This window comes from Lithobates pipiens, unplaced genomic scaffold (assembly GCF_037356315.1).
Source record: "Lithobates pipiens isolate NorthernLeopardFrog02 unplaced genomic scaffold, aLitPip1_a1.2 Scaffold_19, whole genome shotgun sequence".
Classification (NCBI taxonomy): Eukaryota; Metazoa; Chordata; class Amphibia; order Anura; family Ranidae; genus Lithobates; species Lithobates pipiens.
In genome coordinates, this window is record NW_027507764.1 from 514,530,663 (window position 1) to 514,554,230 (window position 23,568).

Sequence of the window (23,568 nt, forward strand, 5' to 3'; positions counted from 1 at the left end):
AAGCTTTAAAGCAGACCTCTGACCAAATTACAGAGAAACTAACAAAAGAAATACATGATTTAGGCCAACACACAGCTGAATCGGAAAACAGAATGGATGACATTTAAACTAATATACCATCACATGACAATGAATTTGAGACTCTTAAAGATGAAAATTTAACGCTGCAAGAGCATTTAGAAGACTTTGAGAATAGGGCACATTGATCAAACCTCCGCATATGAGGTATACCTGAGTCAATCATTGACCTTCAATCGACTATGACTGCTCTTTTTTAGAAATGCTGTCCCAATTTTTTCTGTCCCAGGACTCTCCTCCACGTGGGTTACAGTGTGAGGCGCCTCCTTGGATAGACTTTGTGCCTCTGAGCTAGCAGATTTGCGGGCTCAGTACGCCATTGTTTTATTTTTATGTATAGATCAGTAATTATAACTTATTTTAAATATAGGACTCTTAATCTTTCTTTATTCTCTCATAATCAACTTCTCCTTTCTTCTTTTATCCAATCTTTCCCTGGGGTTTCTCTGATTCCGGACCTGATAACAGAAATATATTGATATCTCTTATATAAGAATTATATATGGCTCCTTTAAATGTTCTAACCTTAAATGTCTAAGGTCTAAACATTCCTCATAAACAAACTAAAGTATTCAGATCTTTATCCTCCGCAAAAGCCCATATAGTGTGCCTTAAAGACACACATTTTACTGAAACTTCAACCCCTAAATATTTTGGGACATGCTACCCTCAAGTTTTTACTGCTTCAACTAAATCAAAATGCAGAGGAGTGCTAATAGCATTTCACCGAACTACACCTTTTTCCCCTCATAACACAGATCAAAGATCCAGAAGGCCGCTATCTCATACTTTTGGGACACCCACTCACAATTGTTTCCTATTATGCACCTAATAAAAGACCAACATCATTCCTCTCTCACTTGCTACAAGTAATAGAGTCACATAAAATGGGCACACTTTTAATATGTGGTGGCTCAAATCAAGTTTTATATCCCTATCTAGATAATCCCCCAACTCCAACCGTATCCAGCTCTCAGACCCCATTTACACCCTGAGCATTTTGTAGCTTGAAGCCTGAAGCTACAAAAAACGCTAGAGGGGAAAAATTATATTATTCTCAATGGAGATGGTTCACATCTCCACTACATGTCGCCTGAAGCCGAACGCCTGAAGCTCAAACAAGTTCCGGACCCTTTTTTGTCGCTCGAATTGAGCAGATTTGGGCGTTTTTCTTCTTTTAACATTGGTGACCTTTTGCCCTGCACAAAATCGCGGCAAATCGCAGTAAAAACGCGGTAAAAACCCAGCGAATCACGGTAAAAAACTCCACAAAAGACGCTGCAAAAAATGCTTGAAAACGCTACGCTCAGGTGTGAATGCAGCCTTAGGCTCCATGCACACTGGAGCTGATAAACTGCAGTTTATTGGAGTTTGGGCGTTTTTTGTAAAAGGCCATAAACTCCACTCTATGTTAGGCTATGTGTCCATGCACACATGGAAGTTTTTTAGCTTTAGGCTCCATGCACACTGAAGCTCAAAAAAGCTTTTTCTGGACGCCAGTTTGCTGGCAGAAAACGCTGATTGAAAAAACTTGCTTTTAACAGCGTTTTGTACTAGCGTTTATGAGCGTTTATTAGATTTAGCGTTTATGGGCGTTTTCAATAAAAATACACAGAGGACACTCCAAAAATCCCACAGTGCATTGAAAAAATAGAATGCCAAACACTAATTAACGCGTGTTAATGAGCGTTTATAAGTGTTTATGAGCGTTTATCGGCGTTTGTCGTTTTTTGGCGGTGAAAAACGGCACTTTGAACGCAAATTTCTGGCGTTCAAAAAAAAAAGCCAATAAACTCCACTGCTCATTAAAGCTAAAAAACGTCCATGTGTGCATGGACACCTAGCCTAACATAGAGTGGAGTTTATGGGCTTTTACAAAAAAGGCCCAAACTCCAATAAACTGCAGTTTATCAGCTCCAGTGTGCATGGAGCCTAAATGAGCAGTGTTTTATTAGTGTTTGGCATTCTATTTTTTCAATGCATTGTGGGAGTTTGGAACGCACTGTGGGATTTTTGGAATGTCCTCTGTGTATTTTTATTGAAAACGCCCATAAACGCTAACGCTAATAAACGCTCATAAACGCTAGTACAAAACGCTGTTAAAAGCAAGTTTTTTCAACCAGTGTTTTGTTTGAAAAACCTGCTTTTAACAGTGGTTTATACTAGCGTTTATGAGCGTTTTACAGCGTTAGCGTTAACGGGCATTTTTTATAAAAATACACATTAGACATTCCAAAAATCCCACAATGCATTGAAAAATAGAATGCCGAACACTAATTAACGCATGTTTATGAGCGTTTAATCGCGTTTATGAGCGTTTATCAGCGTTTGCCGTTTTTTGGCGGTGAAAAACTGCACTTTGAACGCAAATTTCTGGCGTTCAGAAAAAAGCCCATAAACTCCACTGCTCATTAAAGCTAAAAAACGTCCATGTGTGCATGGACACATAGGCTAACATAGAGCGGAGTTTATGGGCTTTTAAAAAAAACACCCAAACTCCAATAAACTGCAGTTTATGAGCTCCAGTGTGCATGGAGCCTTAATCTCAAATATTTCAAAGACTCCTTCAACAACATTCACTGCTAGATTCCTGGCATGAAATTAATTCTTCAAAGTGTCAATTCTCTTTTTATTCACACCCACATAAATATTTTTCCCGTATTGACCATATTCTAATATCTATAAGTATGTCACCAGAATTACTCAACTCTTACATTAAAGTTTATACTTGGACAGATCATTGTGTGATAATTTCAACCTTTACTTCTTTAATCCTAAAAGCTCAAGACCCCATATGGCACATAAACGACTCAATTCTCACACACCCATCACATTCATCTGACTTAGAATCAGCAATCAAAGAATATCTGGGAAACAATGATACTCCTGATATATCCCCACTGACATTGTGGGATGCCCATAAACCTGTTCTTAGAGGGGTCTGTTTACGACAAGCATCATACCTTAAAAAAGAAAAACTACAACTACAACAAAAACTAGAAAAATAATTCAGTGACTGCCACACAAATTTCCAAGCTAACCCTACACTTGTGTCAAAAACACACCTTGATAAGGCAAGTTTGAATCTTGACCTATTCCTATCAGAATCGGTGGACAAAACATTACATAAATCTAAACATCAATTCTAAAGCTAATAAACCTGGCACGCTTCTTGCACGTGCGCTTAATAAATTAAATAACCCCTTTAAGCCAATTTGTCTAAAAATACCCCATGATAAAAACACTAGTAACCCAGTAAAGATCTTATATCCTTATTAAACCTAGATATAAAACTACTAGTGAAAGTAATGGCGTCTTACCTCAATAATATAATTGGTTCATTAATAAGCAAAGATCAAGTAGGTTTCATTCCTCTACGACAAGCAGCAGATAATGTTCGTAGAACATCATTATTGATTCAAGCAGCTAAAACAAGGCAAATACCTCTGTGTCTCCTGTCATTAGATATCTACAAAAATGAGGCTTTGGCATTCATTTTCTAAGCTGGGTCACTTCACTTTATAATAATCCCAAGGCATATGTTAAATATGCAGGATACAAATCAGACATGTTTGACATAAATAGAGGAACATGTCAGGGTGTCCTCTCTCCCCACTCTTATTTGCCTTATTCATTGAACCTCTTGCCCAGTCTATCCGTACAGACCCCTCAATCAAGAGCATAGATTTAGCAGGCCATCAACATAAATTATGTCTATTTGCTGATGATATATTCATTTTTATGTCTTCCCCTCATATTTCTGCTCCTAATCTTACAGTGGTGTGAAAAAGTGTTTGCCCCCTTCCTCATTTCCTGTTCCTTTGCATGTTTGTCACACTTAAGTGTTTCGGAACATCAAACCAATTTAAACAATAGTCAAGGACAACACAAGTAAACACAAAATGCAATTTGTAAATGAAGGTGTTTATTATTAAAGGTGAAAAAAAATCCAAACCATCATGGCCCTGTGTGAAAAAGTGATTGCCCCCCTTGTTAAAACATACTATAACTGTGGTTGTCCACACCTGAGTTCAATTTCTCTAGCCACACCCAGGCCTGATTATTGCCACACCTGTTCACAATCAAGGCATCACTTAAATAGGAGCTGCTTGACACAGTAAGGTCCACCAGAAGATCCTTAAAAGCTACACATCATGCCGAGACCCAAAGAAATTCAGGAACAATTGAGAAAGAAAGTAATTGAGATCTATCAGTCTGGAAAGGGTTATAAAGCCATTTCCAAAGCTTTGTGAATCCAGCGAACCACAGTGAGAGCCATTATCCACAAATGGCGAAGACATGGAACAGTGGTGAACCTTCCCAGGAGTGGCCAGCCGCCCAAAATTACCCCAAGAGCGCAGCCACGACTCATCCAAGAGGTCACAAAAGACCCCACAACAAAGTCCAAGGAACTGCAGGCCTCACTTGCCTCAGTTAAGGTCAGCGTTCATGCCTCCACCATCAGGAAAAGACTGGGCAAAAATGGCCTGCATGGCAGAGTTCCAAGGAGAAAACCACTGCTGAGCAAAAAGAACATCAAAGCTCGTCTCAATTTCTCCACAACACATCTTGATGATCCCCAAGACTTTTGGGACAACATTCTGTGGACCGATGAGACAAAAGTGGAACTCTTTGGAAGGTGTGTGTCCAAGTATATCTGGCGTAGAAGGAACACTGCATTTCATAAAAAGAACATTATACCAACAGTAAAATATGGTGGTGGTAGTGTGATGGTCTGGGGCTGTTTTGCTGCTTCAGGACCTGGAAGACTTGCCGTGATAAAAGGAACTAGGAATTCTGCTGTCTACCAAGAGATCCTGAAGGAGAATGTCCGACCATCTGTTCGTGTACTCAAGCTGAAACGAACTTGGGTTCTGCAGCAGGACAATGATCCTAAACACACCAGCAAGTCCACCACCGAATGGCTGAAGAAAAACAAAATGAAGACTTTGGAGTGGCCTAGCCAAAGTCCTGACCTGAATCCTATTGAGATGTTGTGGTATGACCTTAAAAAGGCTGTTCATGCTCGAAAACCCTCTAATGTAACTGAATTAGGACAATTCTGCAAAGATGAGTGGGCCAAAATTCCTCCAGGACGCTGTAAAAGCCTCATTGCACGTTATCGCAAACGCTTGGTTGCAGTTGTTGCTGCTAAGGGTGGCCCAACCAGTTATTAGGTTTAGGGGGCAATCACTTTTTCACACAGGGCCATGATGGTTTGGATTTTTTTTCACCTTTAATAATAAACACCTTCATTTACAAATTGCATTTTGTGTTTACTTGTGTTGTCCTTGACTATTGTTTAAATTGGTTTGATGTTCCGAAACACTTAAGTGTGACAAACATGCAAAGGAACAGGAAATGAGGAAGGGGGCAAACACTTTTTCACACCACTGTATAAGCAAACTAGATCACTTTGCCCACATTTCTGGGCTAATTATAAACTCACAAAAATCAACAGCTTTAAACGTCTCTTTCCTCCCGCAAATACTACAACAAGCTCAAACATCTCTCCCTTTTTACATGGTCAACATTCCACCTCACATATCTAGGTATTACCCTTACCCCCAATCTATCTGATATCTTCTCTGCTAACTATCCTCCACTACTATGAAAAATTACAAATTTTCTTAAACAATGGTCCTCTTTGCCAATATCATGGATTGTTAAAATAAATGTAATAAAAATGACTGTACTACCTAAAATGTTATATCACTTTCATGTATTACACATTCCTATCCCGGCATACTTCCTTGGGAACCTACAAAGTAAAACACAAGCATTCATATGGAGCTCCTTAAAATCTCGCTTACCTACCCACACTCTTTATCTTTCTAGACTTAAAGGAGGATTATGTTTCCCTAATCTTAATGATTATTTCCATGCAGCACAAATAGCACATATTCCTAAATATCACACGAAACACGAGGTCCCCCTCTGGGTAGTGATTGAATCAGTCGACTGTGATCCGATCTCCATACCAAATCTAATATGGTCTACCTCTTCTGACCATAAAATAATAAAAAAACAGGACTACTAAACATATAATCTCTATATGAGATAGTTTCAAAGTAATCAAAGGACTGCAATCTCTGCAAATACCTTGTGTATCATTTATTAGAAATCTACTTTTCTACTTAGCTCATACATCTCCTAAAACTTTAAAAAAATTGATTTCTGCTGACTTAACACAACTCTATGACCTGATAATGACCACTTCACTTAAAACATTTCCTGAAATATGTGAAAGCCATCAATTTCCAGAATCAGAACTCTTTCATTATCTACAGATCAAAAAAAAAATGTATGCCATTTATACAGGATAGAGATAATCTATGTAACATATTTATAAAAATGACCCCCACTCAAAGGGGCTCATGTCAATGTTTTATAGTCACCTGAATACTTTGCCTGATGCAAAAATACCCTCCTATGTGGAAAAATGGGAGAATGATCTTGGTTTTCACATGGACTCATCCAAATAGGATAAAGTCTGGGCCAATACCAAATTATCTTCTCAAAATGTAGTAGCCTTAGAGGTGAACTATAAAGTACTTATGCGTTGGTATCTGGTCCCTGTTAGGATTGTGAAATTTGTTCCACAATACTCTCCACTTTGCTTTCATGGCTGTGGTGATCCAGGAATGCATTTTCATATCTTTTGGGGTTGTCATCTAGCAAAAAATTATTGGAAAGAAATATTCCTAATGCTCTGTAAGTTTTTTAAGAAAACTATCATCCCATATCCGACAATTACGCTTCTAAATTTAAAGCCTACCGAAATCTCCTATACCCAATTTAAACTCCTACAAATTACCACGGCTGCAAAGAAGACCATCACCAAGGCATGGAAGTCCTCATCATTAAAGCTTTCTGAAACTATGAATAGAATACATCAAGCCATGATCCTCTTGAAAAGAGATGCCATATCCAATGATAACATACATAAATTTGAGAAAATATGGAATCCTTGGGTGACCCACTTTCTTTCTCCTAATTTTGACACTTATTTTTTATTTATTTTTTCACAATCAAAGGAGACCGCTTTATTAAGACCTTGGTAACTATATAACTTTGTTTTGAATAACTGCTGAATATATACTATGTATATATTGTTACTAAGAAATCCCCAGAAACCTCTACTAATCCAGACTTTTTCTTCTTATCTTTACTTTACTTCTTGTCTTTTCTTTTCTCCTTATTCTATCCTGTCTTCTCATATTTATTTTTTTATATAACAAAATGGCAGCGAAACATTCACTTTTATAATGTTCAATTATAACGCAATAATAGTTAGTAAGCTCTCATGTCCTGTTATAAATAAATTAATCTCGTAGTAATTAATACTATTTATTTATTACACATTACTCTAAAAGTTTAACAACTTTTTCATTTTTTGTTGCTCTTTATTCTATAATTGTTAAAATTGATTGTAACACCTTATGCCGCATACACACGACTGGACTTTCCAGCAGGCTAGGTCCGACGGTCTTCCCGACGGACTTTCGGCAGAGTTCCCAACGGACTTTCCGAATGAACGGACTTGGCTACACACGAACGGACTAAGTCCGTTCAAAAGTCCATTCATTTTGAACGCGATGACATAAGACGGGACTAAAAAAAGAAGTTCAATAGCCAGTAGCCAATAGCTTCCCTTGCGTCATATTTGGTCTGTCGGACCAGCATACAGACGCATGGTTTTCCCAATAGGAATTGAGTCCGTCAGACAGATTTGAAACATGTTCTATTTCTAGGTCCATCTGAGTTTTTAAACGAAAAACGATCGGATTAGCCCACACACGATCGGATTGTCCGACGGACTGATTCCGTCGGACCTAGTCTGCCGGAAAGTCCGGTCATGTGTACGTGCCATTAGTCTTTCAAATAACATATAGCCTATTTAAGTCTTTAATCACTTGTAACTATCATTCAATGTAATTAATATTTTGTTAAGTATACCAATGTTTATATTTTCAAAATCAATAAACAAATTTGACAAGAAAATTTAATCAAAGTTATTCTCTTTTAAAACAAAATTAGCAAATTGAAGTTTCCCTTCTTTGGACCAAAGCAGCAAGAATTACAAGAGCTTAATCTTGATGGGCAATGGCCTTTTTTCAAATTTATTAACCATGTAACTATATTCTTCATCCTGAGTTGCGGGTTATATGCTTCCATACCTACCAGCCTCATGAACATTGCTTTGTTCTCAGCTTATGACATTTTCCATAAAAACAAGATACTTCATTCATTGTATCCAGTGTCAGAAATGATAACTTCTAAACTAATCCTATTACAGGCTCTCTAAAACTATCGTAATCTAAACCTATGGGCCAAGGCTTCAATCTCAGCAGGCAAAATGTAATTCTCAATGCAGTGCAGGAGGTGAAGTTATTTCATGGAAGCACTTGAGGTTATACCCATTGAAATCACAGAATAGAAATAACACTTTTGGTTCAGAATTCTTACACAGTGATACTGTTTGATAGTGTACCAATTAGGGATGGATAACATTTATACATTCTATAGCCCTTTTACCTTTCACCTCTCTATGCACACAGTACAACTCATATTCAAGCATTTTTAGGGGATGCAAGGAATAGTGATGAAATGCAAAGTACTAGCAGGAAGATTGGTGGAAAATACAGTCTGATTGATAGTTCTAGATTTAAGCCAGTGAGTGGAGCCTGTCTCTGATATATAAATACATCTTTGATCCCAAATGTGAGTGCTTTGTGACTTTTTTTTAATCTAATGAATGGTCTCACGCTATGGCATATGCTCTGTTTTATTTCTTTACCTAATATAATGGAAATTATGGGAGGTATTAAATGTACTATTATTTTAAGTGGTTTTAAAAGATAAAGGTTTTTACCTTAAAGCGGACCTTCACCCTCCCACATCACTCGCCTCCTCCCCATCTTGCTTCCCCTCCACAGTGCCGATATTGTTTGTTTGTTTACATATGGTGTTTCTTTTGCATCCAAGGCTCAGCTCGCCCTCGGTGTCAGGAATTTGCCTAGGCGAATGACGCGATGCCCCAGATGCCTTCTGGGATGCATGACGTGCAGTCCTATTCAGGAAAGAGGAGCGGCGGCAGAAGAGCCAGCAGCTATCGCAGACAACATGGGAGCGCCGAAACAGTTCAGTGGCAGCACAGACGAGGGTCTCAGCTGCTTAACAATGGACCTGCTGTCTAGGTGAGTATGCATATTATGTAGAAGACAGGTAAGCAAGGAAAAAAATGGGGGGGGGGGAGGCTGCAGTTCCTCTTTAATGTATTCTCTGCATTAAGGTAAACCTTCTGCTACCTGTCCCCCCTCCCCCTCCCAAACATGTACCTTAGTCCTGTATGGACCCAGTGCTGTGCCGAGCTGCAGTTCTTCTTTCCCCAGTTCCAGCTCTCACAGTCTGCACTGATAGCAGTGGGAGCCATTGGTTCCTGCTGCTGTCAATCAAAAGCTGTGAGCAGGGAGCAGGAGGCATGGCCGAGCCACGCTGTGTGTAAATTTTGATTTTAGGTGGACTATGTCTTTCTTTTTACACAGCATCTTAGCCTGATGTGTGGCTCACAAGTTATTATTATTATTATAATACAGGATTTAATTAGCACCAACAGGGCCCTGCTCAATAGAGTTTACAGTCTAGAAGGGAGGATCAAGTGGAACAAAAGGTAATAGCTGTGGAGGATAAGTTAAAGTGGATCCTATTGTACTAGGTTTACTAGTGTACTAGGTGAACTAGGTAACCACGGAAGGTACCTTCCTATACCTAGCCTATTCTGGTACTCCTCTCCTACATGTAAAAATCATCATTTTTTTGCTAGAAAATTACTCAGAACCTCCTAACATTATATATGTTTTTTACAGACATCCTAGGGAATAAAATGGCAGTTGTTGCAACTTTTTATCTCGCATGGTATTTGCGCACCGATTTTTCAAACGCTTTTTTGGGAAAAAACCTGTTTCATAATTTTAAAAAACAACAAAACAGTAAAATTAGCCCAATTTTTTGTATAATGTGAAAGATGATGTTACGCTCAGTAAATAGATACCCAACATGTCATGCTTTAAAATTTTGCTCCTTGAATGGCGCCAAACTTCGGTACTTAAAAATCTCCATAGACGACACTTTACATTTTTTCACAGGTCACCAGTTTAGAGTCACAGAGGTCTAGTGCTAAAATGGTTGCTTGCGCTCAAATGCACACGCTGATACCTCACATGTGTGGTTTGAACATCGTTTACATGTGTGGGAGGGACTTATGTGTGTGTTTGCTTCTGAGTGCAAGCTACTGGGGACAGGGGCACTTTACTTTTTTTGTTTTTTTATTGCTTATTTTACTGTATTTAATTTTACTTTTACACTTTCTCGTTTAAATTTTTTTGAGAACTTTTTTATTCTTATTAAGGTGTACAGAGGTGTAAACATTCCTTGTAATAGGAATGGTGCGTGACAGGTCCTCTTTATGGAGAGATGTGGGGTCAATAAGACCCCACATCCCTCCTCCAGGCTGGAAAGCATGAGATCAAAAAAAAATTCACGATCTCATGCTTACCAGCCATGATCGCAGCTTTATTTACAACCGAGGCCCGGATATGACTTCATAACGCTGTCCGGGCCTCCGACGGTCATAGAGATGTTTGGTGACCATGTGGTCACCAGAAATTTCTATGGTCTTCATCCAGTAGCAGCCGATTCTTTCTCTGGGTCCCCGATGGCACGGGAGAACCTGGAGAAGCACTTGATGGCGGCGGGAAGGGGGGATGTCCCCTCCCGTCACCTGTAAGAATGATCAAGCGGTGGAACTGCCCCATAATTATTCTTATGGTGCACAGAATCGCCGACTGAAAACGAGGATGTCTGAATGACGCCTGGAGCGCTGCAGTCATCATTCAGATGTTCCCGCTGAAAATCAGGCGTTATATGACATCCTTGGGCTGGAAGTGGTTAAGGTCCATTTCACCGCTACAGGACGGCACCTCTGCACCAGATCACATATACAAACGTGATCCAACGGGTAGTGGGCACGCATGCACGCCAACAGTGGCTCGCTTCCCCTGTGATTACACACAGTGGGAGCTGATTAGCGGGTGCATGATACCCGATGTCCGCCTGCTCCCGTCGATCGTTAGGCAGAGAAACAGAAAGGTGAGCTGCCTATGTAAACAAGGCAAATTACTGTTCAAACAGGAGAGAAGGGATGGAATTTGTGTCCCTGCACTTCCATCTCTTCCCCTAGTAAAAACACCTGCCACAGTTCACATAAACACTAGTTAGGCACACAGTTATCCCTTTGATCACCGATGATGTTAACCCCTTCCCAGCCTGTGTCATTAGTACAGTGACGCTGCATATTTTTAGCACCAATTACTGTATTAGTGTCACTGGTCCCCAAAAAGTATCAAAAGTGTCAGTTAGTGTCAATATCCCATTCCCAATATAAGTTGCAGATTGCCACCCTTACTAGTAAAAAAAAAAAAAAAAAATATCACATAGTTTGTAGATGTAATAACTTTTGCACAAACCAATCAATATACGCGTATTGGGATTTTTTTTAGCAAAAATATGTGGAAGAATACATATTGACCTAAATTTATGAAGACATTTTATTTTTTCAACTTTGTTATTGGATATGCTTTATAGCAGAAAGTATAAAATATATATATATTTTTTTTTCATATGGAAAAAAGAAAAAACGCAGAGGTGATCAAATACAACAAAAAAGAAAGCTCTAGTTGTGGGAAAAAAGGATATACAGTACATTTTATTAAGGTACAGAGTGGCATGACCGCTCAATTGTTAGTTAAAGTAACATAGTACCATATAGCAAAAAATGGCCTGGTCAAGTGGTCCTGAAGGGAGGTAAATTAAATCTTCCAGAGGTGGTGGTTAAAACAGGGTTTGCATACATATTTCATTTTCTAGGTTGCTTGAATATCTGCTGCATTTGGTTGCATATTGACAGCCTCCAATGCCTAAATCTGAGACAAATATAAAAACGATTTCTATATATTTTTTAGAAAAAAGGATAAAACCCCTATCATGCTTCTTTTTTCCGGTGTCCCATTGGAAAGATTTCTCTTCACATCCTCTTCAAATGAGAGGAAATGTCTCCAAAGTGAAGAGAAATCCTATCTTAGGCCGCGTACACACGCGCGGACTGTTTGCCCAACCTTGTTCGTCAAACAGTTTCGGCAAACAGTCCGCTCAAAATTTGCATGAGCGGACTTGCCCACACACGAGCGGACTGTTTCAACGAACTGTTTGCCAAACAGTCCGCTCAACTTTTGAAATGAACGGACTCGCCCACGTAAGGCGGAGGCAAATCCGCCCATTTCGAGCGCGTGTACAGGTAGGCGGGGCCCGCGAAGGAGACGTCGCGGGCTCCGCCGCCTGGAATGGGCTTAAAGGGGAACCCCAACGCCGAAAAAAATCGGCGTGGGGGTTCCCCCAAAGTCCACACCAGACCCTTGTCCGAGCACGCTACCCGGCCGGCCAGGAAAGGGGGGCGAGCGAGCGCGCCCCCCCTCCTGAGCCGTACCAGGCCGCGTGCCCTCAACATGGGGGGGTGCCTTGGGGAAGGGGGGGCCGCGCGGCCCCCCCACCCCAAAGCACCTTGTCCCCATGTTGATGAGGACAAGGGCCTCTTCCCGACAACCCTGGCCGTTGGTTGTCGGGGTCTGCGGGCGGGGGGCTTATCGGAATCCGGGAGCCCCCTTTAAGAAGGGGGCCCCCGGATACCGGCCCCCCACCCTATGTGAATGAGTATGGGGTACAATGTACCCCTACCCATTCACCTGTGAAATAAAGTACAAAAAAAAACACAACACAGGGGAAAAAATATTTTATTGCACAGCTCCGGGGGTCTTCCGTCTTCGGGGGTCTTCTCGCCGGACTCCTCCGCTATGTGTGTGTAGCTCTTTTACTAGCGGAGGAGTCCGGCTTTCTTCCTCCCCGCCGCCGGCCTCTTCTCCCGACTTCGGGGGTCTTGTCCCCCTCTTCGGTTCTTCTGCCGGGCCACCGCGCCTTCTTGTAGCTCTTTTACAGGCGGTGGCCCGGTCTTCTGTCGCCGCTGCCTTCCGTTCTTCTGTCGCCGCCTTCGGTTCTTCTGCCAGGCCACCGCGCCTTCTTGTAGCTCTTTTACAGGCGGTGGCCCGGTCTTCTGTCACCGCTGTCGCTGTCGCCGCCTTCCGTTCTTGTTCTTCCTCTTGTTCTTCTTCTTCTTCTCCAGGCGATGTTGACACGTCGCTCCCTCCGGCCGGAATGCCAGAGCCGCGCTGTGCGGTCACTTATATAGTGACAATGGGGCGGTGTCACATGGTATATGTCACATGGGTTGGTCACATGGTGACCCCGCCCCCTTACGATGTCATAGTCCCCATGTGACATCAACCCATGTGACCAACCCATGTGACATATACCATGTGACCCCGCCCCATTGTCACTATATAAGTGACCGCACAGCGCGGCTCTGGCATTCCGGCCGGAGGGAGCGACGTGTCAACATCGCCTGGAGAAGAAGAAGAACAACAAGAGGAAGAACAAGAACGGAAGGCGGCGACAGCGACAGCGGCGACAGAAGACCGGGCCACCGCCTGTAAAAGAGCTACAAGAAGGCGCGGTGGCCCGGCAGAAGAACCGAAGGCGGCGACAGAAGAACGGAAGGCAGCGGCGACAGAAGACCGGGCCACCGCCTGTAAAAGAGCTACAAGAAGGCGCGGTGGCCCGGCAGAAGAACCGAAGAGGGGGACAAGACCCCCGAAGTCGGGAGAAGAGGCCGGCGGCGGGGAGGAAGAAAGCCGGACTCCTCCGCTAGTAAAAGAGCTACACACACATAGCGGAGGAGTCCGGCGAGAAGACCCCCGAAGACGGAAGACCCCCGGAGCTGTGCAATAAAATATTTTTTCCCCTGTGTTGTGTTTTTTTTTGTACTTTATTTCACAGGTGAATGGGTAGGGGTACATTGTACCCCATACTCATTCACATAGGGTGGGGGGCCGGTATCCGAGGGCCCCCTTCTTAAAGGGGGCTCCCGGATTCCGATAAGCCCCCCGCCCGCAGACCCCGACAACCAACGGCCAGGGTTGTCGGGAAGAGGCCCTTGTCCTCATCAACATGGGGACAAGGTGCTTTGGGGTGGGGGGGCCGCGCGGCCCCCCCTTCCCCAAGGCACCCCCCCATGTTGAGGGCACGCGGCCTGGTACGGCTCAGGAGGGGGGGCGCGCTCGCTCGCCCCCCTTTCCTGACCGGCCGGGTAGCGTGCTCGGACAAGGGTCTGGTGTGGACTTTGGGGGAACCCCCACGCCGATTTTTTTCGGCGTTGGGGTTCCCCTTTAAGCCCATTCCAGGCGGCGGAGCCCGCGACGTCTCCTTCGCGGGCCCCGCCTACCTGTACACGCGCTCGAAATGGGCGGACTTTCCGAGCGGGAACAGTCCGCTCATTTCGAAAGTACAGCGGACAGGCCCACACACGGGCGGACTGTTCGCTCAAACACAGTTTCAGCGGACAGTTTTTCGGAATTTCCGAAAGACTTTGTCCGTCCAACTGTCCGCTGAAACTGTCCGCTGAAAGCCCACACACGAGCGGACTGTCCGCCCAAACACTGTTCAGCGGACAAGGTTGGGCGAACAGTCCGCCCGTGTGTACGCGGCCTTAGTTGTCATTGGACTCAGCAAATGTGCGAATTGGGATACTTCCTCCTCCCGTGGCAATAACAATTAAAAATGATGGGTTTTCCACCATGTTCTAGTTCTGGTTGCTAGGACAAATAAAGAGAGTGAATTTTCCTAGCATGGACGGAGATAGCAATCAAAAATTTGAAAGGGTTGTTATACAAAACAAAGAAAAAAGTTTTGGCTTTAGATACACTTTAACCACTTGCTTACTGGGCACTTAAACCCCCCTCAGTCCCAGACCAATTTTCAGCTTTCAGCGCTGATGCACTTTGAATGACAATTGCGCGGTCATACAACACTGTACCCAAATGAAATTTTTATCATTTTTTTCCCACAAATAGAGCTTTCTTTTGGTGGTATTTAGTTACAGCTCGGAGTTTTATTTTTTGCTAAACAAACAAAAAAAGATGCAAAAAAATAAAAATAAAAAATCATGTTTTAATAGTTTGTTATACAATTTTGCAAACGGGTCATTTTTCTCCTTCATTGAAGTGCGCTGATTAGGCGGCACTGATGGCTGCATTGGTGGGCACTGATGGGCTGCATTGGTGGGCACTGATGGGCTGCATTGGTGGGCACTGATAGGCTGCATTGGTGGGCACTGATAGGCTGCACTGGTGGGCACTGATAGGCATAGTTAAGGCGGCACTAATAGGCACAGATAAGGCGGCACCGATCGGCACAGATAAGGCGGCACTGATGGGCAAAGATGGGCACAGATAAGATGGCATGGATGGGTGGCACGGATAAGTGGCACGGATGGGCACTGATAGGTACCACTGATAGATGGGACTGATGGGCACTGATAGGTGGCACTGATAGGTGGCTCTGATAGGTGGCACTGCTGGGCACTGATGGGCGGCACTGCTGGGCACTGATGGGCGGCACTGCTGGGCACTGATGGGCGGCACTGGGGTGCAGCACCTTTGCGGCAGATTGTGGGCACTGTTGGTGGCACTGCTGGATGGCACTGTGGGTGGCATTGTGGGTGGCACTGTGGGTGGCGCTGGGGGCACTATGGGCACTGCTGGGTGGCACTGATGGGGGGCACTTACTTTCATTCAGGATGGCACTGCGGTGGGCAGGTGGGCACTGGCAGGGGGCAGGTGGTCAGCTGTATTGCTGGCCGTGATCGGGACTGATGTCCCGATCACGGCCGCCGGTGATCGGCTTTTTTTTTCTCTCCTCGCGCTGTCAGCGCGAGGAGGAATAATAGCCGATTACCGGCTCCGTTCTGTCACATGATCAGCTGTCATTGGCTGACAGCTGATCACGTGATAAGGGGTCGGGATCGACCCCTTACACGGATCGGTGATCAGGCGAGTCTCATGGACTCGCCGATCAGGGGGCGCGCAGGCCGCTCGTAACCAGGACGACGTCAATAGACGTAGTCCTGGAAATGTAGGTCCGCGCTAATGCCGTCATTTGGCAATAGTGCGGATCTCAAGTGGTTAATAACAGGTCAAGTTAAGCGTCCAAAACATATCTGCAATTAGAAGTTATAGGAACGTTTTGTTTCTACAGGAATTCTTTTAAAATAGCATGTGTGTCTCTCGTGTACTCTCCTTATAAAACCTTCAACAATTCTTTTGAACTATTGTTTTCCATTACAGCTATCAGATCAATTCCCACCTGGATTCCTCACAGCCTTCTAATTGCTTCAATGTGTTAATTTACTTGGATGATCTCTTTGTATCAGAGACGATAGCAAACATTTGTCACATCCAAAGTTTTTGGCATCAACTTTTCCAATTAAATGGCACCTAGATTATTATTTAACTCACAGACTGAGGCAGGGGAAACCCATTAATTAAATTCTCTGGTCTTCATTTCACTCTATTGTTTGTGGTGCTGTCATATAGGAAAGGCTCTGACAGAGGTTTCAATAGTGCAGGAGGGAATCAAATGAGAGTTTGACTAAAACTTTCTAAAGTTTGGCTTGCCAGTTGTCAAGGGAAAAGACTCCATTACTATATTAACATGTGAAGTAGAACAATGCTTTCAGAAAATAGGGTGATTTCATGACACAGACTTGCTCTACTAAAGACTGAAAACCTTTCCACGCTGGTAGTTATATAATGAACACACATAGGTGAGTAAATTCAGAAGCTACCGAAGTGGAAATGTTTATTTATAAATCTGTTTCCAACTATCCTAGATATTTATATACCCACAAAAAGGATACATAGAACGCATCAGCCAATCATTTTTGATGAGCTTTCCACTTGCATACGGTGTCAAAAAGTTTCTATAGCACAAACTTTTTTTTAAAGTGGTAAAGCCCCTGCCAGATTATTGATTGCAGTCTGTATACCATTTTACTAATTTTAAGTCCCAGATACGCAACAGAAAGTTACAGTATCTCACAAAAGTGAGTACACCCCTCACATTTTTGTAAATATTTTATTATCTTTTCATGTGACAACACTGTGTAAATTACACTTTGCTACAATGTAAAGTAGTGAGTGTACAGCTTGTATAACAGTGTCAATTTGCTGTCCCCTCAAAATAACTCGACACACAGCCATTAATGTCTAAACCGCTGAAAACAAATGTAAGTACATCCATAAGTACAAATTTCCAATTTGGGCCCAAAGTATCAATATTTTGTGTGGTCACCATTATTTTCCAGCACTGCCTTAACCCTCTTGGGCATGGAGTTTATCAGAGCTTCACAGGTTGCCACTGGAGTCCTCCTCCACTCCTCCATGATGACATAACAGAGCTAGTGGATGTTAGACACCTTTCACTTATCCACCTTCCATTTGAGGATTCCCCACAGATGCTCAATAGGGTTTAGGTCTGGATGCATGCTTGGCCAGTCCATCACCCTTACCCTCAGCTTCTTTAGCAAGGCAGTGGTCGTCTTGGGGGTGTGTTTGGGGTTCTTATCATGTTGGAATACTGCTCTGTGGCCCAGTCTCCGAAGGGAGGGGACCATCCTCTGCTTCAGTATGTCAGAGTGCATGTTGGCATTCATGGTTCCCTCACTGAACTGTAGCTCCCCATTGCCGGCAGAACTCATGCAGCCTCAAACCATGACATTCCCACCACCATGCTTGACTGTAGGCAAGACACACTTGTCTTTATACTTCTCACCTGGTTGCTGCCACACATGTTTTACACCATCTGAACCAAATAAGTTTATCTTGGTCTCATCAGACCACAGGACATGGTTCCAGTAATTGATGTCCTTAGTCTGTTTGTCTTCAACAAACTGTTTGCGGGCTTTCTTGAGCATCATCTTTAGAAGAGGCTTCCTTCTGGGACAACAGCCATACAGACAAATTTAATGCAGTGTGCGGCATATGGTCTGAGCGCTGACAGGCTAACCCCCTACCCCTTCAACCTCTGCAGCCATGCTGGCACACCTGAGACCTTATAACACTAATGAGCCACATGACACCGGGAGGGAAAATGACTAATTGGGTCCAATTTTGGACATTTTCGCTTAGGGGTGTACTCACTTTTTGCTGCTAGTGGTTTAGACATTAATGGCTTTGTTCTGAGTTATTTTGAAGGGACAACAAATTTACACTGTTATGCAAGCTGCACACGCACTGCTTTACATTGTAGCAAAGTGTGATTTCTTCACTGTTGTCACATGAAAAGATATAATAAAATATTTACAAAAATGTGAGGGGTGTACTCACTTTTGTGAGATACTGTAGATGACATTTCCAAACGTGAGAATTCCTGAAACAAGTGTTCTCATTACAGGTTTTACCCTTATCTCCTTTTTGAAGACAACTCATAGATTTTAGATTTCCCCTCACATTCTTTCTTGGTGACAATGGTCATCAGTACATCATCAATCTCTCCAATGAAAATACAGACAGCAATAAAAACCTGTAATCTTATGGTTCCTTCAGAGGTTGGTAGGGTTTTTTTTTTTTAGCTGTGAGCAATTTCTTCTTCTCAGATTAGTGTAGACCTCTTTTTGGGTGGTTACGAGAAATCGCACTCTCCAAACAGGATATTGAGCTAAACCTGTAGGTAATTAACAGAACCAGAACCTTCACTAGGTAGAAAAGTGAGATTGATATTAAAGTGGTCAGTGCCATCACCCATGACAGGGCCTCTGTGAACAGAGGGGATTTTCTTAATGGGAAAATATTCAGTAATCTAAACAAAGCAGTTTGAAACAAAAGAACTACTGTAACTAGCATATCACATTAACCATAAGAATATAGATGCACACAAGTATAGAAGTAATACAATCTTTATATAAGAAGAGTATAATAACAGTATATACATCCTATGTAGAAACAGGTAGTAGCAGCAAAGGGCCCAAAAAGATAATGGATAATTGGTATTCATATTTACCATAATTTTCTTTTCCTGGCTTTGCCTCAGGACAGCACAACCTCTGGTCAATCCCGACCCTTGACTCTCCAGGACACCCCTGTATAGATAGATAAAAGACAGGCAGTACCCAGTAGACATGTGCATTCGTTTTCGTCCGAATGCATTTTCGTCCGAATTTCAGGTATTTTCATTTTCGTTTTGACAAACGATAACGAAAGCACAGTATCCGAAAAACGAAAGATCCGACATAAATAAATGCTTTATTTTAGTTTTCATTGTTACAACAGTTCGATATAGAATAGGAGATTCGATGTGACTCTGACAATAACAATCTGTGTCTATAGAACCTGTGGTCGAATGTGCCTAACCTTAACTCTATTAGTCCAAGATTATATAGAGAAACTATTCGACAGAGAGAAAAGATTCTAAAGTGCTAATTTTAAAGGCTAATATGCAAGTTACTGTCCTAAAAAGTGTTTGGGGGCCCGGGTCCTGCCCCAGGGGACATGTATCAATGCAAAAAAAGCTTTAAAAATGGCAGTTTTTTCGGGAGCAGTGATTTTAATAATGATTAAAGTGAAACAATAAAAGTGTAATATTCCTTTAAATTTCGTACCTGGGGGGTATCTATAGTATGCCTGTGAAGGGGGCACATGTTTCTGGTGCTTAGAACTGTCCCTGCACAAAGTGTCATTTATGCAGGAAAAAAAGTCCTTTAAAATTACTCGCAGCTATTATGAATTGTCGGCTCCGTAATACAGAAAACACTCATTAAAAGTCATTGATAAAAAAAAAAAAAAAAAAAAAGTGTGGGGGTCCCCCAAATTCAATTACCAGGCCCTTCAGGTCTGGTATGGATATTAAGGGGAACCCTGCATCAAATTAAAAAAATAAATTGACATAGGGTTCCCCCTAAATATCCATACCAGACCCTTCAGGTCTGGTATGGATATTAAGGGGAACCTCGCGTCAAATTTAAAAAAAATTGACGTGGGGGTCCATACCAGACCCTTTATCTGAGCACGCAACCTGGCAGGCCGCAGGAAAAGAGGGGGGGACGAGAGAGCGCCCCCCCCTCCTGAACCATACCAGGCCACATACCCTCAACATTGGGAGGATGCTTTGGGGGTCTGTGACCCCTCAAAGCACCATGTCCCCATGTTGATGGGGACAAGGGCCTCATCTCCACAACCCTGGCCGGTGGTTGTGGGGGTCAGTGGGCGGGGTGCTTATCAGAATCTGGAAGCCCCCTTTAACGAGGGGACCCCAGATCCCACCTCCCCTGTTTGAAATGGTAAGGGGGTATAAAAGTACCCCTACCATTTCCCAAAGAAAGTGTAAAAAATAGTTAAATAAGACAAACACACTTTTGAAAAACTCCTTTATTAAAAATAAAAATAAATAAAAAATAGATTCCAGCGGTGATAATCCACTCTTGCTATCCAGCGACGGATGATCTTCTCTCCGGGGTCCAGTGATGGCTGATCTGATCCAGCACAGTGAATCTATCCATCTTCTGTCTCCACGGAGGAGACACTGCAAGGATCCCGGCGGCCTGATGTTTGTTATTATCGGGGCCACCCGTCACCTGTGTTACATCAGAGGGGGCGGGGTCACCCATACGTCACGGGGGAAGCCCAGGTTTCCCCTTGCGTCAGAGGGAGACGGGGTCAGGTGATGGGTGGCCCCCCCTCCACATATAACAAATGTCAGGCCACCGGGATCCCCGCAGTGTCTCCTCCGTGGAGACAGAAGATGGATGGATTTGCTGTGCTGGATCAGATCAGCCATCGCTGGACCCCGGAGAGATGATCATCCGTCGCTGGATAGCAAGAGTGGATTACCACCGCTGGAATCTTTTTTTTATTTTTTTTTATTTTTAATAAAGGAATTTTTCAAAAGTGTGTTTGTCTTATTTAACTATTTTTTACACTTTCTTTGTGAAATCGTAGGGGTACTTTTGTACCCCCTTACCATTTCAAACAGGGGGGGGGCTGTGATCTGGGGGTCCCCTTGTTAAAGGGGGCTTCCAGATTCTGATAAGCCCCCCGCCCGCAGACCCCTACAACCACCGGCCAGGGTTGTGGGGATGAGGCCCTTGTCCCCATCAACATGGGGACATGGTGGTTTGAGGGGTCACAGACCCCCAAATCATCCTCCCAATGTTGAGGGCATGTGGCCTGGTACGGTTCAGGAGGGTTTGGGGCCGCTCTCTCATCCCCCCTCTTTTCCTGCGGCCTGCCAGGTTGCGTGCTCGGATAAAGTGTCTGGTATGGTTTTTTAGGGGGATCCCATGTCAATTTTTTTAAAAATTTGACGCAGGGTTCCCCTTAATATCCATACCAGACCTGAAGGGCCTGGTAATTGAATTTGGGGGACCCCCACTTTTTTTTTTTTTTTTTTATCAATGGGTGTTCTCTGTATTACGGAGCCGACAATTCATAATAGCTGCGAGTGATTTTAAAGGACTTTTTTTCCTGCATAAATGACACTTTGTGCAGGGACAGTTCTAAGCACCAGAAACATGCGCCCCTTCACAGGCATACTATAGACACCCCCAGGTAAGAAATTTAAAGGAATATTACACTTTTATTGTTTCACTTTAATCATTATTAAAATCACTGCTCCCGAAAAAACTGCCCTTTTTAAAACTTTTTTTTGCATTGATACATGTCCCCTAGGGCAGGACCCAGGTCCCCAAATACTTTTTAGGACAGTAACTTGCATATTAGCCTTTAAAATTAGCACTTTAGATTTTGAACGTTGGAGTCCCATAGACTTTAATAGGGTTCTAAAGTTCACACGAAGTATGCTATATACTAGCTCCGTCTAATCTTCTTTATACATTCGACAGACACCATAAGCCTTCAAAGACAGATTCGACCGTAATTCATGTGGATTTTCGGACGAATGCAATTTTTGAACGAAAAACAAAATAAATAAAAACTAATTTCGGGAGTAACTAAATAAATACATTTTTTGGACGAAGACGAAATTACGAAACAAAATATTTTACTCTGCACATGTCTAGTACCCAGTGCAGGTGTTCTTGTAAATAGCTTGTGACGGTCCAGGGAAGGTGTGCTGTCCTGAGGCAGAGCCAGGAAAAAGGCAAATTATGGTAAGCATGGATAACAATTTTATATTTCTCTTTTGTTCATTGACGGACACAGCTCCTTTAATTCTTGACCTTAGGGTTATCACGCCACCTTCAGGAGAGGACTAGGCAGAACATGTAAAACATGTAAAAACAGCAAGACTGCACAGCACCGCCCAGTGGCGGTCCCTCTGGCTATAACCCCTCACCCTCCTGCTTCCTGCATCTCAGTTTTTTTCTGCCTAGTGTAGGAGAAGGATCTGAGTCCCTGAGGGGACCATTGGTCCAGGGATTTTTTTCATTTTTTCTGCAATTTTGATCCTGTGATCTACAATCAACAGCCAGGCTGGGTGACAGGCTGGATGATATAGATCCTTGTAGTCTCCCCAGCCTGGCCATCGAGCATGAGCAGACCCTTGCTACGTGCTGGGTCGGCCACAACATGCCCTTTTCTGCTCCTGGGGCATCCGGTGAGCTATATGCTCCGGGGCACACATATGCCACATATGACTGGGCTACTGCTGTACATGGCACAGTGTGCGGTGGCCAACAGCCAAGCCGTACTGCTCGGGTGATGGGTCAGTGGTGGAATGTGTCCAGCAATCCCGACAGGAGGGGTAAGTACCGCTCTCCCTACCTCGGCAGGATGGAGCAGCTGGGCATTGCCTGGGAGGTCGACTAGGGGGTCTCTCACTCTCCCTTTCCTCTCTCCCTATTCCTCACTCCCCCTGCTGGGGCCACTGTGTGACTGGGCATGAGGTGCGTTGATAATACCTGGCCGGGGGCTCCGGGCTTTGGCGGAGGGCTGCTCTGGCTGTTTGGGTCAGTTTTTTCTTTACTGACCTTTTTTCTTCACTGTGAGGTGCTTGGGCTATTTTACATGAGGAGAGGCAGCCGCGCGGGTCGTGGCCATTTTTTCTGAGGCCACGGACATTTTCCTGTAGTCTTATGCAGTGTATGTGCTGTCAGCCTCTTCTAGAAAGTTTGGCAGCCATTTTCTTGGTGTTTTTTTACTAGAAAGGCCGGTGGTCATTTTCTTGTAGCCTCAGCGCGTTTTTGCCTCTAGTGCTGGGCCTGTGTACCTCAGAACAGCGCGGTTTTGACTCTGGGCACTTTGTGACTGACACAGGGCAGAGCGGTCAACGACAGCACAGTGCAGCACTCGGTCAGGGTGGGGAGTCCTGCGGAGGGGCCCCTCAGTCTGTGAGCAGCTAGCAGAGTGGGATTTGTTTACCTTGCCTTAAGTCGCTAAGTTGTGGCAGGCGAGTGAGGGTGAGCATGGTGTCAGAAGCTGGCACTTCTTCCCAGCCATCCCTGCTATTGCAACCGGCTCACCTGCTAAAAATGCGGTGCCTGTGGACGATTTGTCCGTGGTCCTGGAGACCTTTGTTGCCAGGGTGGAAGTG